This window comes from Manis pentadactyla, chromosome Y (genome assembly GCF_030020395.1).
Source record: "Manis pentadactyla isolate mManPen7 chromosome Y, mManPen7.hap1, whole genome shotgun sequence".
NCBI classification, from domain to species: domain Eukaryota; kingdom Metazoa; phylum Chordata; class Mammalia; order Pholidota; family Manidae; genus Manis; species Manis pentadactyla.
Genome location: NC_080039.1, coordinates 27,658,413 through 27,677,821, shown reverse-complemented (window position 1 = coordinate 27,677,821; position 19,409 = coordinate 27,658,413). Strand labels below are relative to the sequence as shown.

Below are 19,409 nucleotides of genomic sequence, written 5' to 3'. Positions count from 1 at the left end.
GCTGCAGGGGACTAAAGAAACAATATCCAGCTCATGTTAGGCTGGTTGTGGCCACTGGAGATGCACTCATCCCACCAATGCCCCCATCTTTCCCCACTGTGTCCCCACATCTTCCTCACCTGGACAGGATGACCTGCCTTGGGGCAGTACTCTGGGCTGTCTCCCCCTATCAGCACCTTCTCCTTTCACAGGTTCCTTGGCTTTGGGGCTGGAAGACTTAGGGACACCTGCAGGCTTCAGAGTCCCAGAAGGACCTGCCTGGCTGTACCAAGCCCCATGAGCTCTGACATGTCCCTGGAGGAGAACAGTGAGGGACACTCAAAGGGAATGAGCTGGAAGGCTACAGTGAGAGGTGGGGAAGGTGGAGCCAGGCTCCATATGGGGTCTGTAAGAAGGAGGGGAAGAGGGGTCCAGTGACAGGGAGCTTGCACCAATAGGCGAGTCCCTCTGTGAATGCATGCAGGATGTCGGAGACATGGGGAGAAAACGGGACCCTAGCATCAGCAACTGCGCTATGTCAGGGGAGGGATTGGAAAATTCTCACTTGGTGTTTGCACAGTAATTCTGGACTCAGTCAGGAGATAGAGTCTTTACCCTTATTTCAGAGACCACCCTGCAGCCTCAGGCTACACCCTACATGCAAGATGGAGCAAAAGGCCCAGCTCACAGTTCTGACTTGTATTAGTGAATCACTGATGGAACCTATTATTTTATCTAGGGCAGAGATGCTTACAAAGATATTTCCATATACATCTCCAAGAAAGAAAGGGCAGAGATGGGACACTGGGAGAAAATCTGATACAGGAATTTGAAAAGGGAACTATGAAGCACTAGTTAAAACAACTAACCCTAAAAAAGCAACAGAAAAGAAGTCTGCACCAGACTGCTTACAGACCTCATGAACAGAGCAGACCTCACGAAACAGGTAACCCTTGATGCGACGGTACCCAGGCCCTTCCCTGACCCCTGCTCATGGGCAGGAGGAAAAGAAACACAGTGGGGAGAGGGTGGAAGCCTAGAACTGATGAACACCCAGCACTGGAGGTCTGCTTTGGGAGGAGAAACCTACACTGCACGGTGGTCTGGACTTTAGTGGGGTTGGAAAGATAAGACAGGCGGTATACTCGGAGAGACTGAGATTCCAGGCATTTGTGGAGGAAATGGATCCACATCCGGCCACTCTGGGACAAAGGAAAGGCGGGCGGTCTGAGGGGCTTCCTAGCAGCAAGAGGGCTCCTGAAGGGGCGGAGTTGGCATGGAGCTTGCTGCGCGGGAGAAGTGATAGGTGGACAAGGTTGTCTGGGTATGCTGTGCCCAGCTGGTTGGGAACTTTCAGGAGCTTCAAGCGCTCCATCCACCTGGCTAGCTGCTCAGCTCCGATGCCCACCACTGTGATGCACAGCCTGCTGCACCTTCCTCCTGGCCTGCTGGCACCAGCTCACAAACCGGTAGTCCCTGGTCTGGTGTCAGCCAGAGGGAGGCCCCGCCTATGGCAGCTACAGATGCAAAGCTCAGAGGCTTACACCTGTGTGCTCGGCCCACTGGTTCTGACAGTGGAGACAGGCACTGAAGCCAGGAAGCAGGAAACAGCTCTTTCCTCCCATCAGCACCACTACTGCTCCCCACCACTACTGCCCAACATCACTCCAGGGGCTGAGTAGCTCCAGAGATTAGAGCTTCTGGGCACTAGAGGATGCCACATACAAATATGAAACATCAAACAAAAATCTCAGAAACACTAGGAAAAGAGACAAATGAAACCAAACGTACCAATCTTCCCGAAAGAGGGTACAAAATAAAAATCATAAACATGCTAATGGAGGTACAGAAAAATATTCAAGAACTCAGGGATGAATTTAGGACAGAGATGCAATCATTAAGAAATTCCATATCTGAAATGCAACACAAAATGGAGGGATTTAAAAGCAGATTAGATGTAGTAGAAGCAATGGTAAATGGAAGAGAAATTAGAGAAGAGGAATACAAAGAAGCTGAGGCACAGAGAGAAAAAAGAATCTCTAAGAATGAAAGAATATTGAGAGAACAGTGTGGCCAATCCAAATGGCCCACTGGTTCTGACAGTTCACATTATAGGGGTACCAGAAGAAGAAGAGAGAGGTAAAGGGTTAGAAAGTGTCTGTGAGGAGGTAATTGCTGAAAACTTCCCCAATCTGGGGAAGGAGATAGTCTCTCAAGCCAAGGAGGTGCAAAGCTCGCTCAACACTAGGGACCTAAGGAAGACATCACCAAGACATATAATTAAAATGGAAAAGATCAAGGATGAAGACAGACTTTTAAAAGCAGCTAGAGAAAGAAAAAAGATTATATACAAAGGAACACCCAACAGGCCATCATCAGACTTCTCAGCAGAAACCTTACAGGCAAGAAAGGAGTGGCAAGGTATATTTAATGCAATGAAGCAGAAGGACCTCAAACCAAGAATACTCTCCAGCAAGATTATCATTTAAGTTTGAAGGAGAAATTAAACGATTTTCAGATAAGCAAAGGCTGAGAGAATGTACCTCCCACAAACCACCACTACAGTACATTTTGGAGGGACTGCTAAGGATGGAACTGTTCCTCAGGCTCAATAGCTGTCACCAGGGGAAATAAAGTGACAGCATGGAAAGTAGAACAATTCATCACTAAGCAGATGCAAAATCAAATCAACTGCCCCACTGTCAATTAAGGGATAGACAAAGAGTACAGAATATAATACCTAATATGCAAAGAATGGAGGATGAAGAAAAATGAGAAAAAAAACAGAACCTTTAGGTTGTGTTTGTAATAGCATACTGAGATAAATTAGAGTATTACATAGTAAGGGAATTACCATTTAACCTTTGGTAACCATGAATCTAAAGCCTGCTATGGCAATAAGTAAATACATATCAATAATCACCCTAAATGTAATGGTCTGAATGCACCAATCAAAAGACATAGAGTCTCTGCATGGATAAAAAAAACAAGACCCATCTATATGTTGCCTACAAGAGACTCACTTTAAATGCAAAGACATACACAGACTAAAAGTGAAGGGACGGAAAAACATATTTCATGCAACTAACAGAGAAAAAAGCAGGAGTTGCAGTACTTGTATCAGATAAAATAGACATTGAAACAAAGTCACAAGAGACAAAGAAGGACATTATATAATGATAAAGGGGGCCATCCAACAAGAGAATATAACCATTATAAATATATATGCTCCCAAAACAGGAGCACCCACATCCACATATGTAAAATAAATACTAACAGAATTAAAGGGGGAAACAGAATGCAACGCATTCATTTTAGGAGACTCCAACACACCACTGGACAGATCAACAATACAGAAAATAAGTAAAGAGACAGAGGCACTGAACCAAACACTAGAACATACGGACCAAGCAGACATCTACAGAACACTCCATACAAAAGCAACAGGATACACATTCTTCTCAAGTGCACATGGAACATTTTCAAGAATCATATACTAGGGGAAGAGCCAAGATGGCGGGGTGAGTAGGACAGTGGGAATCTCCTCCAAAAAACATATATATTTTTGAAAATACAAGAAATACAACTAATCCTAAAAAAAGAGACCAGAAGACACAGGACAACAGCCAGACTACATCCACACCTGCGAGAACCCAGCTCCTGCTGAAAGGGGTAAGATAAAAGCCACAGCCCGGCAGGACCCGAGGCCCATCACCCCAGCTCCCGGCGGGAGGAGAGGAGTCGGAGCAGGAAGGGAGAGGGAGCCCAGGACTGCTGAACACCGAGTGCTAGCCATCCGGGCCAGAGTGCAGACACAGTGCATGCGTGCAGTGCTGGATACTAGGGAAACAGGAGAGTAAGACCTTTGAGCGGGTCCCGAAGCCAGTGCCCCTGTGACAAAGAAAAGCGAGTGCTTTTTGAAAGTCTTAAAGGGACAGGGACCCCACAGCTGGACGGAAGCATCCCGGGTCACAGTCCAGCAGCTGGAAATTCCAGGGTACTCCAGATGCACTAACGACCTGGGCAACAGCTCTGAGACCTCTCACGGAGGTAAACAGCCAAACAGCCCCCGTCCACTACCCCTCCGAGGCCCCGCCATAGCAGAGCAGCAGCCTGAGGCTGGCCACGCCCACAGCAAGGGAGCTTCCTCCATACGGGCCGGGCAAGATACAGAGACCCAGCCTACACGCAATTGCCCAACACAAGCCACTAGGGGTCGCAGCTGTCCCAGTAAAGAAAGGCCAGGAGCAAGTGGAAAGATTCTTGGCTCTCCCAGCTGACAGTCGAGTCAATAGCATAACCACTGCACCTGTCAACATGGAAAGGCAAAAATATTTGATCCAGACAAGACTAACCCAGACAGCTTTGACATCTTCTACGTCTTCCCCTGAGAAGGAACCTAGGGAGATAGATTTAACCGGTCTTCCTGAAAAATAATTCAAAACAAAAGTCATAACTTTTGCTGATGCACTTGCAGAGAAATATGCAAGAACTACGAAAGGAGAATACAGAAATAAAACAAGCTCTGGAAAGACCTCAAAACAGAATGGATGAGATGCAAGAGACTATTAATGGACTAGAAAACAGAGAACAGGAATGCAGAAAAGCTGATGCAGAGAGAGATGAAAGGATCTCCAGGAATGAAAGAATTTTAAGAGAGCTGAGTGACCAATCCAAACGGAACAATATCCGCATTATAGGGGTACCAGAAGAAGAAGAAGAAGAGAGAAAAAGGGATAGAAAGTGTCTTTGAAGAAATAATTGCTGAAAACTTCCCCATACTAGGGGAGGAAATGGCCTCTCAGACCACAGAGGTACACAGAACTCCCATAACATGGGATCCAAGGAGGGCAACACCAAGACACATAATAATTAAAATGGCAAAAATCAAAGACAAGGACAAAGTATTAAAGGCAGACAGAGAGAAATAAATGGTCACCTGCAAAGGAAAACCCATCAGGCTATCATCAGACTTCTCAACAGAAACCCTACAGGCCAGAAGAGAATGGCATGATACACTTAATGCAATGAATTAGAAGGGCCTCGAATCAAGAATTCTGTATCCAGCATTATTATCATTTAAATATGAAGGAGGGATTAAACAATTCCCAGACAAGCAAAAGTTGAGGGAATTTGCCTCCCACAAACCACCTCTACAGGGCATCCTACAGGGACTGCTCTAGATGGGAGCACTCCTAAAAAGAGCACAGAACAAAACACCCAACATATGAAGAAGGGAAGAGAAGGAATAAGAAGGGAGAGAAATAAAGAATCATCAAACCGTGTTTATAATAGCTCAATAAGCAAGTTAAGTTAGACAGTAAGATAGTAAAGAATCTAACCTTGAACCTTTGGTAACCACAAACTTAAAGCCTGTAATGGCAATAAGTACACACCTTTCAATAATCACCCTAAATGTAAATGGACTGAATGCACCAAACAAAAGACACAGAGTAATAGAATGGATAAAAAAGCAAGACCCATCCATATGCTGCTTACAAGAGACTACCACAAACCCATAAAATCAGGAAGACAATTCCATTCACAATAGCATCAAAAAGAATAAAATACCTAGGAATAAACATAACCAAAGAAGTGAAAAGCCTATGCCCTGAAAACTATGAGACACTCTGAAGAGAAATTAAAGAGGTCACTAACAAATGGAAACTCATCCCATGCTCCTGGCTAGGAAGAAATAATATTGTCAAAATGGCCATTCTGCCCAAAGCAATATACAGATTCGAAGCAATCCCTATCAAACTACCAACAGCATTCTTCAATGAACTGGAACAAATAGTTCAAAAGTTCATATGGAAACACCAAAGACCCCGAATAGCTAAAGCAATACTGACAAGGAAGAAAAAAGTGAGGGGGATCTCACTCCCCAACTTCAAGCTATACTACAAAGCCACAGTAATCAAGACAATTTGGTACTGGGACAAGAACAGAGCCACAGACCAATGGAACAGAATAGAGACTCCAGACATTAACCCAAACATATATGGTCAACTAATATTTGATAAAGGGGCCGTGGACATAATATGGGGAAATGACAGTCTCTTCAACAGATGGTGCTGGAAAAACTGGACAGCTACATGTAAGAGAATGAAACTGGATCACTGTCTAATCCCATAAACAAAAGTAAATTCGAAATGGATCAAAGACTTGAATGTAAGTCATGAAACCATAAAACTCTTGGAAAAAAACATAGGCAAAAATCTCTTAGACATAAACATGAGTGACCTCTTCTTTAACGTATCTCCCCGGGCAAGGGAAACAAATGCAAAAATGAACAAATGGGACTATGTCAAGCTGAAAAGTTTCTTTACAGCAAAGGACACCATCAATAGAACAAAAAGGTATCCTACAGTATGGGAGAATATATTCGTAAATGAGAGATCCAATAAAGGGTTGACATCCAAAATATATAAAGAGCTCACACACTCAACAAACAAAAAGCAAATAATCCAATTAAAAAATGGGCAGAGGAGCTGAATAGACTGTTCTCTAAAGAAGAAATTCAGATGGCCAACAGACACATGAAAAGATCCACATACCTTGTCATCAGAGAAATGCAAATTAAAACCACAATGAGGTATCATCTCACACCAGTAAGGATGGCTACCATCCAAAAGGCAAACAACAACAAATGTTGGTGAGGTTGTGGAGAAAGGGGAACCCTCCTACACTGCTGGTGGGAATGTAAATTAGTTCAACCATTGTGGAAAGCAGTATGAAGGTTCCTCAAAATGCTCAAAATAGAAATACCATTTGACCCAGGAATTTCCACCTCTACGAATTTACCCCAAGAATACAGTACTCCAGTTTGAAAAAGACAGATGCACCCCTATGTTTATCACTGCACTATTTACAATAGCCAAGATATGGAAGCAATCTAAATATCCATTAGTAGATGAATGGATAAAGATGTGGTACATATACACAATGGAATTTTTTCTTACTCAGCCATAAGAAAGAAACAAATCCTACCATTTGCAACAACATGAATGGAGCTAGAGGGTACTATGCTCAGTGAAATAAGCCAGGCTGAGAAAGACAAGTACCAAATGATTTCACTCGTATGTGGAGTATAAGAACAAAAGAAAGCTAAAGGAACAAAACAGCAACAGAAGCACAGAACCCAAGAATGGATTAACAGTTACCAAAGGGAAAGGGACCGGGGAGTATGGGTGGGGAGGGAGGGATAAGGGCGGGAACAAAAAGAAAGGGGGCATTACGATTAGCATGTATAGGGTGGGGGGGCGCAGGGAGGGCTGTGCAAAACAGAGAAGACAAGTAGTGATTTTATAGCATCTTACTATGTTGATGGACAGTGACTGTGAATGGGGATGTGGGGGGGACTTGGTGAAAGGGGGAGCCTAGTAAACATAATGTCCTTCATGTAATTGTAGATTCATGATACCAAAATAAAATTAAAAAAAAAAAGAATCATATACTAGGCCACAAAAAGAACCTCTGTAAATTCAAACCAACTGAAATTGTGCCAACCAGCTTCTCAGAGCACAAAGGTATGAAACTAGAAGTAAAGTACACAACAAAAATTAAAAGTTCCACAAACACATGGAGGCTTAATAACATGCTCCTAAATAATCAATGGATAAATCAACAAGGAAAAACAGAGATCAAGCAACATATGGAGACAAATAACAACAATAATTCACCACAAAATCTGTGGGACGCAGTAAAGGCTGTGCTAAGAGAGAAGTATATTCCAATACAGGCATACCTCAGGAAAGAACAACAATCCTGTATGAACCATTTAAACTCACAATTAATGAAACTGGAAAAGGAAGAATGAATGAGGCCCAAAGTCAGTAGGAGAACATAATAAATATTAGATTAGAAAATTGAGAAGAATAAACGAATAGAAAGAATCAATGAAAGCAGGAGCTGGTTCTTTGAGAAAATAAACAAAACAGATAAACTCCTAGCCAGACTTATCAAGAAAAAGGAGAGTCCACACACATAAACAGAATCAGAAATGAAAAAGGAAAAATCATGACTGATACCACAGAAATACAAAGTTATGAGAGAATGCTATTAAAAATTATATGGTAACAAACTGAATAACCTAGAAGAAAAGGACAACTTTCTAGAAAAATACAACCTTCTAAGCTGACCCAGGAAGAAACAGAAAAATTGAATAGACCAATTACCAGCAACGAAATTGAATTGGTAATCAGAAAACTACCTAAAAACTAAACCCCTTTACCAGACAGTTTCACTTCTGAATTTTATCAAATATTTAGTGAAGACCTAATACCCATTCTCCTTAAAGTTTTCCCAAAAGTAGAAGAGGAGGGAATACTCTCAAACTCATTCTACAAGGCTTGCATCACTTTAATACCAAACCTGGCAAAGACCCCACAAAAAAAGAAAATGACTGACCAATACCCCTGACGAACATAGATGCTAAAGCATTCAACAAAATATTAGTAAACCAAATTCAAAAATACATCAAAAAGATCATCCATCAGGATCAAGTAGGATTTATTTCAGGGATGCAAGGATGGTACAGCATTCGAAAATCCACCAACATCATCCACCACATCAACAAAAAGGCAAAACCACATGATCATCTCCATAGATGCTGAAAAAGCATTCGACAAAACTCAACATCCATTCATGATAAAAACTCTCAACAAAATGGGTACAGAGAACAAGTACCTCAACATAATAAAGGCCATATATGACAAACTCACAGCCAACATTATACTTAAAAGCAAGAAGCTCTTCTTAAGCCATTCCTTAAAGATCAGGAACAAGACAAGGATGCCCACTCTCCCCACTTTTATTCAACATAGTTCTGGAGGTCCTAGCCACAGCAATCAGATAACACAAATAAATAAAAGGCACCCAGATTGGCAAGGAAGAAGTCAAATTGTCCCTGTTTGCAGATGACATGACATTGTACATAAAAAACCCTAAAGAATCCACTCCAAAATGACTAGATCTAATATCTGAATTCAGCAAAGCTGCGGATACAAAATTAATATGCAGAAATAAGTTACTTTTCTATACACTAATGATGAACTAGCAGAAAGGGAATTCAGGAAAACAATTTCATTCATAATTTCATCGAAAAGAATAAAGTAACTAGGAATAAACCTAACCAAGGAAGTGAAAAGACCTATACTCTGAAAACTACAAGACACTCATGAGAGAAATTAAAGAAGATACCAATAAATGGAAACACATTTATTTAATCTGTAGATTGCTTTAGGCAGGATGGCCATATAACTACAGCATTATATAATCTGTGCTTAAACAAGGAAGAAAGGACTAAAGAAGACTGTACTTGGGACATGGGGCACCCTAAATTATTCTCCACTTCTGGGTAAGATGAGGTTGGGGCTGGCCAGCTTCTGAGCACGTGGTGGGATCAGAAAATGTGTCCTCATTTTCATCGGTTTCTCATAAGATCTAGGAATCTATGACACTGATATCATGAATGACATGACTGCACATGGATAGGAAGAATTAATATTGTCAAAATACCAACAGCAGAAGAAATTCAGATGGCCAACAGGCACATGAAAAGAGCCTCCACATCGCTAATTATCAGGGAAATGCAAATTAAAACCACAGTGAGATATAACCTCATACCAGTTAGGATGGCCAACACAGAAAAGACTAGGAGCAACAAATGCTTGTGAGAATGCAGAGAAAGGGGAACCCTCCTACACTGCTGGTGGGAATGTAAACTAATTCAAGCATTGTGGAAAGCAGTGTGGAGGGGTTCCTCAAAAAACTAAAAATAGAAATATCATTTGACCCAGGAATTCCACTCCTAGGAATTTACACTAAGAATACAGCAGCCCAGTTTGAAAAAAGACAGATGCACCCCTATGTTTATCGCAGCACTATTTACAATAGCCAAGAAATGGAAGCAACCTAAGTGTCCATCAGTAGATGAATGGATAAAGAAGATGTGGTACATATACACAATGGGATATTATTCAGCCATAAGAAGAAAACAAATCCTACCATTTGCAACAACATGGATAGAGCTAGAGGATATTATGCTCAGTGAAATAAGCCAAGTGGAGAAAGACAAATACCAAATGATTTCACTCATCTGTGGAGCATAAGAACAAAGCAAAAACTGAAGGAACAAAACAGCAGCAGACTCACAGAAACCAAGAATGGACTAACAGTTACCAAAGGGAAAGGAATGGGGGAGGGTGGGTGGGAAGGGAGGGAGAAGGGGAATAAGGGGCATTAGGATTAGCACACATAATGCAGGGGGGAACACGGGGAAGGCAGTATAGCACAGAGAAGACAGGTAGTGACTCTATAGCATCTTACTACGTTGATGGACAGTGACTGTAATGGGGTATTTGGTGGGGGACTTGATAATAGGTGGAATTTAGTAACTACAATGTTACTCATGTGATTTTATATTAATGATACCAATCTCGGGGCAGAAATAGGGGGTGATATAATCTGTGCTCAAACAAGGAAGAAAGGACTAAAGAAGACTCCACTTACGGCATGAGGAACAGGGCAGGGAATGGGCACCCTAAATTATTCCCCACTTCTGGGTAAGATGAGGTAGGGGTGGCCAGCTTCTGAACATGTGTTGGGATCAGAAAATGTGCCCTTATTTTCCCTGGTGTCTTATAAGATCTAGAAATCTAAGACACTGATGACAATGTGTATTTTCAAATGATTATCCATCACTAAGAACTATGGTGTGCTTGATATACAGTACTCCAGTCACTTCACTGTGCAAAATGCATTAAATAAGGGATATTATTTAATTCACCCAAACACTCTATGAAGATACTATTATTATCTCCATTTATAGATGAAAGTCCTGATACAGACTTGTTCAGAGGGTCCCAAACAGATCTAAAGCTAATGGCAAACTGGCTAAGTTGAAGGTTTTGCTGCTAGCTGACTCTCTTCACTTCTCACTATGGATTGATGTATTTTTCTTGGTGATGTTTCAGTTTCATATATATGAATGTTGGCAATATGAAACAAACCAACTTACTGAATAATAAAGATTATAACTACTTAAAGAAACTTCACCCCCAGGGGAGTGCACATTTAGAAGTGTAAGACTCAGAAATACTATTAAAAAGAACACTTACAGGAAAAGTGAAAAGGAGGTTACTCAATTACTGTAAGTCTTTTTTTCACAACACAATCATAGGTAGAACGTATGTATTTGCACTCAAATAGTTTCATGGATTAAATTTAGTAAGTAATTTGTAAAGGTCTCAACCATTAGCTATCAGGGAAATACAAATTAAAACCACAATGAGATACAACTCCACACTCACTAGGATGGCTAAAATTTAAAAGACAGACTATAATAAGTGTTCGCAAGGATGCAGAGACACTAGAACTGCTAGAGGGAATGTAAACAGTACAACCACTTCAGAAAAAAATATAATAATGTATTATAAAATTAAACTTCATTCACCATATGAACCAGCCATTTCATTCTCAGGTATTTACCGAAGAGGAATAAAAAGACTTCTACATGGATGATCATAATGGCTTTGTTCATGATAGCTGAAAACTGGAAGCAACTCAAATATCAAAAAAAAAGTGAACAGATAAACAAATTGCGATATATGCAAACAATACTACTCAGCAAAAAAAGGAATACTGATTTACACAACACAAATGAGTGTCAAAAGTCTTACAATGAGCACAACAAGACACAAAAGAGAACATAATGTGTATGATTCCATTTCTAGGAAATTCTAGAAAAGACAAAACTAATTTTTAGTGACAGAAAACAGAGCAGTGGTTGTCTGGGACAGAGTGTGAGGGAGGGGAATGACTGCAAAGGGACACGGAACTTTCAGGATCATGGACATGTTTTCTATCTTGAAAAGAGGGTATTTCACAGGTGTTTACATATGTAAAACTTCACTGAGCTGACAATTAGGTATTCATACAGATGAGCAGAATCTCAAATGACCAATTTGAGCTGTTCAAAAAATAATTCTGTCTCATGGGAGGGTAGGAGATTAATATATATTATATACAGGTTAAGAGATAATTTGGTATGGAGAATGGACTTACACACACTAGATCGGGAGTTGAAATAGACAGTTGTTAATGTTCAATCTCAAGACACTCTGACCACTACTAACAGAGAACATCACCAATTATTAACTTCCCACCCTAAAATGACCCCTTAATTTTTTTATCCTGTAAGGTTTATTATGCTGGTGTACAATAACACAGTCACAATATATAGAAAATAACACAGTCACAATATATAGAAAAATGTATCACAGGTCGGGGTCCCCTATGTTCATGGCACTTTAAGGTAATACAGAACATATGAATTAAAATACTGTATCTTGAAAAATATCTTACCAGCTGTGCAGCCAAGACACTTGAGAACTGTTCATGGCATATGGGAGTGCTGTCTGTGCTCTTGAACCATATGTAGTCTGGAACCTCTTCCTTATCTCATTTAGAAAATTAAAGGCTCGGGAACGTTCAAAATCCTGAAAAGAGACCAACACAGAGTTCACATTAGAAAGGAAACAAAGATGATATGCATGCATGATTAACAACAACCACAAGAACAAATAACACTTACTGACCATTGGTTCTATAAAGAGGAAGTAACACTGACCTCACTTTACAGATAAGGAAGCAAAGGTTCTGAAAAGAAAACTAACTTGCCAAAGGTCCAAACAACTAGTAAATGAAAGAGCTGAGTGTCCACTCCAAATATGTTTGGTTATTGCCACCTGAAGATAACAGCACCTAGGTTAGCTTCCTGAGAGATAGAATTGGATTTTACTTCCTCCATATCTTTCACAGGATCTATTATTAGAAGGCCTAGCACAAGATGATTAATAAATCAGTAATAATAGTCTTTCACACATTAAGGTAACCCTACTGTCATAAAGTGTTGGTACATTTTAAAAGGACAAGTGATGTACTCTTGTCTACTCCCAGTCATTCAAAAATAAGTATGTGTGCGTATCAATCAAACAATAGCTCAAAAAATGTAAGACTAATCTACCATCCCTAATTTAGTGATATTTCTCATCTACACTAATTTTTATATCAGTTATTTCAGATATGGCTGGATTTTTAAAATAATTGAATCCAGGGATAAAAATCATTGAGATGATCACTGTGATTGACACTCATCTCTGTTTCACCCAAGATGATTAGTCTAAGCCAAGGGATATTGAACTGGGGTCAATGGTCCAAATTAATGGGGCCCATATACTTATATAGAAAAAAAAATTGCACTGTTATTTTCACCATCTTTAAATTTCAATTGTGAATGTAGGTAAAAAATCAGAGTAGTATTACACAGTACCTATGATATTCTGTCACCAACAGAAATCTTTTTTCATACACTATCAGCTTTAGACATCTTGAAATATCATTTATACTCATTACCACTTCAAAATTATTAGTTACTAGACTCATGATTAGATCTTATTTAATGAATTCATAAAGAAGCATACACATTACCGTATCGATTTTTAGAATACTTTGACTTCAATATAATTGGATTCACTGATAAGCATGTGCTTTTTTTAAATTAAGGTATAATTGAAATACACTCTTATGAAGTTTTCACATGAAAAACAATGTGGTTGCTACATTCATCTTAATTATCAAATGCCCCCCATACCCCATTGCAGTCATTGACCATCAGTGTAGTAAGATTATAAGCATGTGTTTTATTGCAAACATTTTAAGACATTCTGTGAGGGGCCTATGAGTATCAAAGGGGTCTATGACAAAACAAGGGGTCTAAGAACCCTGACCTATGGAAATCATGCGAATCCCATGACTCCTGTCAATGGTCAATTAAGAAAGAAATATGTAACCTATTCCCAGCCATGGAGACATGAAAGGAAGTCCATACTGAAGGCAGGAGTGTACACTTGGAGAATATTCCTCATTCCTACAATAAGAGACTCAGGAAGACATAGTCCCTCTTCTCTGGACATGAATAAATAAGCATGAAGCTCCATGCAACCATAAGGGAAATGTGTCTAGGAGGAAGCCGACACTAATGATACCAAAGAGAAAAGACCATGATGGTGCTGTTAAGTTTTTGAGCATTTTGGATCTGGAACCTACAAACATTCAAAACATAACCAAGCAATGTCACAGAATTATAAAGCTGATGATGTATTGTGACTTTGATTTCCCAAAATCTACTAAACATTATTAATTAGAGTAGGAAATAATGTATTTAATATTTCAGACAAATTTAGAAATGATTTGATACCAAAGGGTCATAATTATGAACACCATTTCTTACTACATGAAAGGATAAATGTGCAAGTCACAAGAGGTTAAGCTAAAATTCTACCAAAACTGAGTTGATTTGCATATAAACAGGTTATCAACTTTTCTTGTCATCTGCTGATATACATGATAAATGCAAAGTACAGAAAAAGATTTCCAGCTGGGGACAGTTACATTCACATCAGCTTTATCCACCACTGACATAGATAATTAGGAAACTGACTCTATTAACATTTCATACAGTTGAACAGCAATATGTCTTCAAATTACTTACATCATCAGTGATACAAAGATATACAGTCCTGTCTTGGCAGATGTACTGAAATTAATAACTGTAGAATAAAAGACATAAAACTTATTGTGGTTATAAGCAATATCTCTTTCACTTCTATCTTTTATACTGTAAGCAAATTTAGGACTGTCAAGGTGACCATATTATTTACAGATATCATCTATTATCTTTCCCTCTCCTATATACCTGTTTCCCTCAAGTCAAACTGACAGGAATAAGTAAGAAATTAAATGGTCTCTACCCTAGGTACATAGCACATCACCCATTAAAATGGTAGCTGAAAGTGTGTAATTTGGACTCTGAAGACCTGAACAAGAGATGACATTTCAGAAGGGACATATAATTAAAATTAATCTCCAATGGGCCATAAAGTCTTCCTTGCCTTCTTCTAAAATCTCAAAACAAAGACTTTTTCTACCAAATACTCAATAACATTTGTTTGATATCTACTTTGAGCCAGTTACTGGGCTGCATCTGGGGATACAAAATATGCAAAACCATCAGTCTCTGTCTTCACAGAGATCACAGTGAAGGGATTACAAAGAAGCATGGTAATGAGGATGATGAGGAGTTAAAAAGACAGTACATGGAGCTGTGTGAACATATAGGAGGCACCTAACAGCGTTAAGGGTAACCAGGAAGACATCCTGGAGCAAGTTTTGTCTGAGCTGAGCCCTGAAGAATCAGTAAGAGATAGCAAGGTGAAAAGCAAAAGAAGACTGTTTAAGAGTGAGAGACCAATCAGCACAAGGGGCTGTAGATAAAAGTACACATAATGGGTTTAGAAAGTAAAACTAGTGTCATTAATAGAGTATAGAGCTTTTATGAAAAAAGTAATTGCCTGTGACACTAGAGAGGTAAGCAAATACCAGGTTACACAAGACTATAAAACCTCACTATGCATTATCCTAACTAGTGAAAAAGCATCAAAAGGTTTCAGCCTGAGGCGAGTGTGATCAGATTTGCCATATAAAAGAATACTTTGGCAAGAATGTGGAGAACTGACTGAAAGGAAGACCAGACAGGAGACTACTGCAGCACTGCAGGTAAGAAATGGTTAAGACAAATAAAGAAGAGAGAGAAGAAACAGAACTTAACTTGGTGATTGGCTGTTGGAAGATGCAGAGAGGTAACTCAAGTTTGCTTTCCAGATTGCTACCTTGGGCAAGTGGCTAGACAGGAGTACTTGTTGAATTATGTTATTAATGTTTACATAGAAGCTTGCCAAGAATTTCAAGGAAGTACAGGAACTAAGAAAAAATGTCTTCCCTCATTACTCTGAAACTGTTTACATCATTTCCACCAGTGACTTCCACACTGCAGTGTCCCGTGGCTCTCTCTGAAACATATAGAGTTCACTGCTTCTTTCTTTGGGAAAATGTTTTTCTCTCCACTAGATTCTTTATACCAGGCTTCCCTGGTTTATGCAGTAGTCTCCCTCTTTCTTGATCTTTTCCAGTGTCCTCCATCCCTCCGGACTTCCTAACACTTCCTGCTTTGTTTCCTAACAAAAACATCCTTGCTCATGTTTTATTGTTTGTTTTCAGCTACCACTATTACAATGATAATTCTCAAATCTATATCAGACTGAAAGGAAGACCAGACAGGAGACTAGTGCAGCACAGGAGACTGACTACTCCTGAGCTCCAGGCCTGCATATGCTACTGTCTACTACCATATCCAACTGGGCATACCACAGACAACTTAAACACATGTCCAAAATGGAAGTCATCTTGTTCCCCACAAAAGTGTTTTTATCCTTTCTGGGAGTAACGTGGTGCAAAGACACCAAAAGCAATGAGGTAATGGTCCCTGCCGTCAAGGAGCCTATAGTCAGGAAAAAGAGACAAAAAATAAAGATAGACTGCAATTCTAGTACAAAGTGGTAAGTGCTACAATACGAATAAACACAGTATGCTATGGAGATACAAAAAGGATGCACCTGGCCCAGTATTTGAGTTCAGGGTTTCTAGAAGAGGAAACATCTAAGCTCAGGAAGACAGTCAAGTTTTTAAAAAGTAAGTAAGACAAATATATTCTAGTAAAAGGTAACAGCTATTGCAAAGACCAGTTATAGAGAAAGAACCCAGCACTGAAAGGCAAATCGCTATGTATGGCTGGAGCACAAAATTGAGGCCTAAAGGAGCAAGAGTTGGGGCCAGAGAAGGGAACAGAGGCAGATCCTGAAGACTCTTCCAGGTCATGTTGAAGAACTTTATTTACCCCAAGGTTTGGGAGTACCTGCTTATGGGAGGACATGATCAGAACGGTCCTTTAAGAAGGATTAAAGTGATAATAAGAAAGTATTTCATTTGGGACCTGTAAAATGAGAAAAAATTTACCAGGAGGCTTAGGAAAGAAAACACATTCCAAGATGCAAAAGCATGAAAAAGCTATACCAAAGATCAAAATAACACAGCTAGGTCAGGGAATGGCAGGAAGTCCCACAGAGATAAGGATAAAAGGTCAGGAGCAACCAAAATGGTGAAAACTGAGATTGGACTTTTTATTTAACCCCTAAGGCAACCTCTGGGCCCCTAAACTACATCACAAACCAACAGACCACAAAACCTGTACAGTTCTGAAAGATGACATATTCTCTAACTCCCACTCTGGATGTGCCCCGAGAGGATAATGGACCAAGAATATCCTCCTGGAAAACAAAGTCAGGAATCAGGGGGAAAAGATGAAAGAGGTCCTCCAATAAAGCAGACCTACTAACCACTCCAATATCAGAACACGGAATCTTTGAAATTGCTGTGAGGTAGTTATTTGAACGCTGCTAGGAAGCAGTGACTTCTATGTCCTTCTCATTCTTCCCTTTTCTAAGTAGGAGTTTATAACCTCCATGGTGATGATGATGTTCTTATTCCAGTAGCTACTGGATTGGGCTTGGAGAACAGGGGGAACCTACGATTTGTCTTTAGGTTTATGGTCAGTGTGCCACAGAAACGAGCCCAGGCACCTGTTGAAGAACCCAGACTCTGTGAACCTGGAGCTGGACACAGTGACCAGATGAATCTTTGGGATCACCTTCTACAGAAAGGAGGTATGTCCTATGTTTCAGAAAAACAGTACACCCAGGTATCTGGGTGAACCAGAAAAGTACACTGGAAGATTAAAAGCTGTCTCCTGATACCCCTTAACTTCTTGCAGAGTAACAAAGTTTTAGCTGAGAATATGGCTACGCAGCTATGAAGGACAATTCCACCCTCCCTTCCAGTCAGATTACCTGTGTAACTATGCAGAGAATAAAATGTAAACATGTAGCTTCTGAATAATTAATTGTGAGGCTACTACTGGGTTTTGCTTAAACAAATATGTATATATTTATATATATATACACACAAAAAAGTGTGTATATATATATATACACACTTTTTTGTGTGTATAATGTAATGGGCACTGAGAAGCACTAAAAGGTGATGGGGTTGCATTGGTCAGAGCTGGAAGATAGCAGAGTCATCCCCGCTAACCCCAAAGTACGCATCTCTGGGATACCTCATTTAAGATAACGTTGTATTTTAGGGTCTCTCTGTTAGCGTAACTTACGCTAGATACTAAAATTACAAGGAGTTAGTCCCTAGAAAGCAGTAAGGGCCTCTTTCTGAGATAAGAACCAAGGAAACAAGCATGGGTTAAATAACAGAAATTTCTTAAGTATTGATGAGAAAGGTTGAGTCACTTTTTATCTGATTACTAAGATTCTCCATCTGTGCCCTTTCTGTTCCATTTTCCAACCAGTCACCAGGGTGATCTTTCTAAAGCAAAACCTGATCATATAACACCCTGGCTGAAAACCTTCAATGCCTTCCCACTGTCCACAGGGTAAAGTCCAATTTCTTAGCATGGCCTATGAGGCCCAACATGACTTCTCTCCACTTGTCTCTGTAGCTTTATTGTCATCATGTTCTGTACCAGTCACAGAGAACCACCTGCAGTTCCTAAACTATGCCCTATGATCTCATGCCTCCATACTTCACTACCAGCTGTTTTCTACCTAGAATGCCATCCCCCTGGTCTACTACCTCCTGCTATAATTATCTATGGATTTGACTGCTCCTTCATTAAACTATATAACCTTTGTGAGGGCAAATACTGTGTAATTTCTTATGGCATCCTCAGCACCAAGAAATGTGCCTGGCAATAGTCAAAGACTCAATAAATAACAAAAGAGTGAAGAAATATTATTTATCTTGCCTGTATCAAGTTTCACATATCCTAGAGCTCTGTAGCAGTCATTTTTACATCTAACATTCCCGTATCTTTATTAGTATAACTTCTATGATAGAATAAAATAATTTCAAGTTAAATTTATAATAGAACCAGACATTTTCCATGCTGGTAAAAGTTACCATTTTGTCAAATTATTCAAGTTATCTTTACCAGGAAGATTGTTTTCTAGTGTTCTACCATTCTGGTTATAGTACAATTCACTTTTCTCACCATCTACCCATGCAGAACAGAACTCACTTGCCATATGAGTACGTTAGTTTGTTATTTTCAGAAGCTATCTTAGTCAGAATCTGCTCTGTCACCTCCAGGAAGTTTCCTCCACACCACGCATGTTTGGCAAGGATAGTGGTTCCCCTGGCAACAACAGCAAAAAGAATGGCCATGACTTCAATCTATTAAAAGGAAAACAGACACACAAGACTTAGAATATTTCTTTGACATGATCTTTCAAAACTAACTTACTATCATTTACCAACAACTGTCTGGAGACAGTATTGCTCAAGGCACTATAACATTAACATCACAGACTTAATAATGGGCTTAACAAGGTCACATAGTCTTGTACAAATTTCTGATCTAAACCACACTGATTGCATACATACATAAACATACCAAATATGCA

The 19,409-nt window shown here is 39.7% G+C and overlaps 1 pseudogene; it reads right to left on the bottom strand.

Annotated features, from left to right (window-relative positions):
* Positions 1 to 236: 236 nt before the first annotated feature.
* LOC130682213 (vesicle-associated membrane protein 7-like) lies at positions 237 to 19,170 on the bottom strand (annotated as a pseudogene).
* Positions 19,171 to 19,409: the final 239 nt, after the last annotated feature.